General features: G+C 38.7%; 1 pseudogene; it reads right to left on the bottom strand.

Moving 5' to 3' along the window:
- Window positions 1-905: 905 nt before the first annotated feature.
- On the bottom strand, window positions 906-3,897 carry LOC133069011 (small proline-rich protein 4-like; annotated as a pseudogene).
- Between the last annotated feature and the right edge of the window lie 1,724 nt (window positions 3,898-5,621).

The following is a 5,621-nucleotide window of genomic DNA, read 5'->3' as shown; positions in this document are numbered from 1 at the left end:
GCAGCTGTTTGCACTGCTACCCTTCCTGTTCCACCTGAATCTATTCCAACATCATCCGTCCCCATCTCTCTAACGCTTCTCCCAATTAGAGCCACTAGCAACATTCATGCTGCCAAATTCAATGAAAAGTTTTCAGCTTTTATTTTTCTCAATTCTTCAACAGACTGTGACACAGTTGCTCACTTCTTGAAAATATATTCCTCACTCCCCATCCTATTTCTTCTAAATGCTTTGGCAACTGTCTTTCAGTCTCTAGTTCTAGATATACCACTTTTGGCTAACTCTAAATGTTGGTGAATCCAGGCTTCCACGATGTCTTTTTCTTTATTTCTGTATTCATTCTGTTGGTACATTCATACCAACCTCTGGGGCTTAAACGCCATCATATGCTGGCATTTCCCAAGTTTGTGAGTTTCTCTGATATCTCTCCTAGGCCAGTTTACAAGGATATTTTTAACTGGATACTTAAATAGAAACCTGAAATTTGTTCTTGTTGTTCAGTCACTAAGTTGTGTCCGAGTCTTTGCAACCCCATGGACTGCAGCACGCCAGGCTTCCCTGTCCTTCACTAGTTTCAAGCGTTTGCTCAGATTCATATCCATTCAGTCAGTGATGCTACCTAGCCATTTCATCCTCTGCTGCCCCCTTCTTTTTCCTTCAATCTTTCCCAACACAAGGTCTTTTTCAATGAGTCAGCTCTTTGTGTCAGGTAGCCAAAGTATTGCAACTTCAGCATCAGTCCTTCCAGTGAGTATTCAGGGTTGATTTCTTTTTAGGACTGACTGGTTTGATCTCCTTGAAGTCCAAATGATTCTCAAGAGTCTTTTCCAGCATCACCATTTGAAAGTCTCAATTCTTCAATGCTCAACCTGAAAAATGACATGTCAAAACTAATATTGGTTTCTATGACATCACCTCCCCACAAGAAAATGTTATTTGTTTAGTATTCTCCATTTTGAATAGTGGACTCACACAGTTGCTCAGGCCTAGAATCTTGACTTTCTTCTGTTCTTTCTTTTATGAGTGCCGGTAAGTCACGGAATAGGTACTCCCTAAATAGCGGTAGCACAAGTGATTGAAAGACTTGCAGGGAATCATTTTTAAATATTTTGAAAATTTTTGTAAATACACAAAAGTTAAAAGTACAACAAATGTCCATTTACATATAATCAAGCTTGAAGAACTATCGACATTTTGGAGAGAGTCATTAAAAATAGACGTCTATTATTTTAATTACAGTTCATCTTATCAACTTTATTTAATGTGAGCAAAGAGTCTGTAGAACAGACAAAAAAAATCATGTGGCAAAATGGCCTACATTGCATTAATATAACAAATCTATATAAATAAAATAACTTGAGTCATTATAAAGCACTATATGTAAGTATACTAAAGCATTCTTACATACTGCCATGTCAACAACAAATAAAACAGCAGATTAAATACAGTTCAAAAAATGTCTCCTTCTTTTTACACATGCATTTACTCTACTTACTTAAGGCAGTAAGTACTTTTATCTTCATCCTTTTCAATTTCTCATATCTCTATGGCGTTCTGTTCAAAGGCCTCCTGGTACCTGCCTCTTTGGGACTATTTCTGCCTAAACAGTTTGACCTTTAGTTCTCAGCTTTTTTAGTTTATCTTATCAGCTAAGCTTGTGCTTCAATGAAACCCTTTCGTAATTGGTCTAGGGACTATCAATTTTTTACACTCATGACCTCTCATGTTTTAAAATATTTTTTGCAGCTTTAAAATATAATGCACAGAAAGAATATATAAATGTTACTCTCTTTCTGCCTGCATGGTCATGGAGGTGCTTCAAGAATGAACTTATTTACTACAGTATCTTCTCTTGTTTACAAAATTATGTTGCTGCTGCTGCTAAGTCGCTTCAGTCGTGTCCGACTCTGTGCGACCCCATAGATGGTAGCCCACCAGGCTCCGCCGTCCCTGGGATTCTCCAAGCAATAACACTGGAGTGGGTTGTCATTTCCTTCTCCAATGCATGAAAGTGAAAGTGAAGTCATGTCCAACTCGTCACGACCCCATGGACTCAGCCTACCAGGCTCCTCCGTCCATGGGATTTTCCAGGCAAGAGTACTGGAGTGGGTTGCCATTGCCTTCTCTGATATTTTAGATATCCCTATCCATTCTTTCTGAATGACATTAAACTCAGGTCAGTTCAGTCACTCAGTTGTGTCTGACTCTTTGCGACCCCATGAACCACAGCATAGCAGGCCTCCCTGTCCATCACCAACTCCTGGAGTTTACCCAAACTCATGTCTATTGAGTCAGTGACGCCATCCAACCATCTCATCCTCTGTTGTCCCCTTCTCCTCCCGCCTTCAATCTTTCCCAGCATCAGGGACCCTAGTAATAATTTGCTTTGGTCAACAAATATTTATTCAATTTGCATTTGTGCCAAGCATTATCCTAAGCAACAGAGATATAACGGAAGAGAGAGCAAATGAGGTCCTTGCCTCATATTCCAGCAGATTACTGTGTAAGTTCACCAAAGTTAAGTAACTAGCCTCAACAGCCTGTCCTGTTACCTAAAACACTAGCCATATATTTCTTAAAATATTTTGTTTGGTCCTTCAAATGGGTATGAATGAAGGAAAGGGCAAATTCTTTCCTCTTTACATATCAAACTGCTATCATTTATTGCTGGCCATAAAGAAGTGTTATTGGGAAATCCATACCAGGCTATTTTCTTTGTTCCAAAACAGTCAATTAGACTGAGATTTAAGAACTTAGGTTTGAGTTGGGAGGGGAAAAAAACAAAACTAACCACCACAGAGTTTCTAGTCATTGCAATAAGACAAGAAATAATAAATAAAAGTATACAGAGTAGAAAGGAATGAAGAATGTTCTTATTTGTATATGATAAGACTGTGTTAATAAAGGATTTGAAGAAATCCATTAAAAGTTACTAGAACTAACATGTGAATTGAATTTAAAGAAGTTGAAAATTATAAAGTATATACAAACAATCATATTTCTATATATTAATCAAAAACTGTTGAAAACTGAAATGTTAAATACCAAAACATGGAATAATTATAAGTATATTTAACAAAGTATAGGGGTAAGATCTGAAATAAAAATAAACTACAAAATATTGCTAGGAGAAAGAAATGTTTTTTTACATGAAGCACAGATTTATTAGAGGAAGAAATAGGAGAGAAGCTCAGGGATGGGGAATTGGGAAAGGGAATGAGACAGAAACTATGCATCAGCCTCTGGTGTCCCCATGAGTCAATGTGGAAGCCCTAAGACCAGCCCAGATATATTTCTTGCTTTAGGACATGGATGGGCCATAGCTGTGGCCAAACTGGAAGCTGGAGAAGCTGAGACCTCACTCATGTTCATCTAGGAGAGAGTCAGAGTGGGGAATAGAAGAATATCGGGAGCAACGGGATGTGTGAGACAAGGGGTTCCATGCGAAGAAATCCTGACAATGCTTCGTTGGACCCTGAGTAGGAGAAGGTGGGAGAGGAGGGCCAATCCTTGAGCTGAGGATCAGAGAAGGAGCAGGAGGAAGAGAAGGCTGCATCTGGTAGCCTGGTTTGCGGGCAGGTATATCTCAGTCCACTCTTACTTCTATTTACTCTTGGGGGCTTGCTGGGATGCAGGACACTTCTGCTGGGTGTAGATTGCTGTGTCCTTAGATGGGCATTGCTTCTTGACCTGGGGAGCACATGGATCCTTGGTTTTAGGTGCACACAGTCTTGACATTTGACATGGGGTGGCTGACAGGGTTGCTTTACCTGCTGCTATTGAATCATCTAGGGCAGGCACTACGGCTGCTGCTGCTGCTGCTGCTGGGAAGACATGGCTGCAGGAACAGGTGAGCCAGAGGCGCGAGCCAGACCCTAGGTCATTCGGCTGAGCACAGGTTCCGAGAAAGAAATTTTAAAGCCTGTAATAAATAGAGAAATGCACCAAGTTTATGAATTGGAAAACTAAATATTGTTAAGGTATCAAGTCTTCCAAGGCTGATCTATAGATTCAATGCAATGTGCAGCATAATTTCAACAGGGATTTGTTTGAGGGGAGGAAGTATAAATTGACAATCTGATACTAATAGACACACACACACACACACACACACACACACACACACAGAAATGCAAAGAACAAGAATAGTCAAAACGACTCTTAGAAAAACAGATTTGGAAAACATATACCCACCTGATCTGAACTCATTATGAATCAAGCCAGTGTAGTATAGGCGTAAAGACAGACATACGTATCAATGGAACAAAGCAGAGCATCCAGAAGTAGATATGTCTGTATGTGGTCAGCTGTTTTCTGATAGGGGTGCCAAGGCAATTTCATGGTAAAGAATGGTCTTTCCATATTCCAAATGTTGCTGGAACAACTATTTATTCATATGAAAAAAAGAGAGAGACCTCAATCCTCATCTTAAATTAAGCACATATGTTATCCCAAAATATCACAAACCTAAATATAAAAGCTAAAACTACAGAATTTCTAGGACCAGGGTTCAATTTTGCTACACCAATAGATATTTGACAATGTCTAGAGAAAATTCCAACTTAGAATATTTGGCCCAAAATGTCAGGGAGGTTGATGCTGAGAATCTCAGGTCTGGAAATAAAATAATAGAAAAAAGTATTTGTGATCTTAGGCATAGAAAGTTACTTCTTAAATATCACACACAGAAATCATTACACAAAAAATAATGACAATCAAAGTCAAACACTTCTGGTCTTTAAAGAAACTGTTAAGAAAATAAAAATACAAGTCAAACAAGATTCATAGAAATCTTCACTCAAATATATCATCAAAACATATGTATCCCCAATACACAATATGAGTAACTTCTACAGATCAATGGACAGAAGATTTGAACAGATATTTCAAAAACAAAATGCATGAGGGGCCAATAGCATATTAAAGCAAGATTGATGATATTAAATATTAAACGTATATAAATTAAAATCATAATGTAATATCAATAGACACACATCAAAATACCTAAAATTTAAAAACTGACCATGGGAATTACTGGTGAGGATATGCAGCAACTAGAATACTCACTGGTAGTTCAGTCAGTAAAGAATCTGCCTGCAGTGCAGGAGATCTGGGTTCAATCCCTGGGTCGGGAAGATCCCCTAGGGAAGGAAATAGCAACCCAGCCCAGTATTCTGCCTGAAAAGCCCCATGGACAGAGGAGACTGGTGGGCTACAGTCCATGGGGTCGCAAGAGTCAGACATGACTTAGCAACTAAACCACCACAGAATACTCACACTTTGGTGGTGGGATATAAAATAAGGCAGCCACTTTCAGAACAGTGTATGAGTTTCTTACACATTTAAACAAACTTTTTTTTTTTTTTTACCTACAAGACACTTAGTTATTTATACAAGGCAAATAAAAACATATGCCCACACAAAGACTTTAAAAAATATGCATAACAACTTTATTCACAGTAACTCAAAACTAGAAACCAAACTGTCTATCGATAGAAAAGTGAAAATAAAAGTCACTCAGTCATGTCTTACTCTTTGCAACCCCATGGACTAATACAGACCATGGAACTCTCCAGGCCAGAATACTGGAGTGGGTAGCTGTTCCCTTCTCCAGGGGATCT

The sequence above is a fragment of the Dama dama genome, chromosome 14 (assembly GCF_033118175.1).
Source record: "Dama dama isolate Ldn47 chromosome 14, ASM3311817v1, whole genome shotgun sequence".
In the NCBI taxonomy this organism is placed as follows: Eukaryota; Metazoa; Chordata; class Mammalia; order Artiodactyla; family Cervidae; genus Dama; species Dama dama.
Note: the sequence above shows the minus strand (reverse complement) of the source record. Positions and strands in the feature narration are given on the sequence as shown.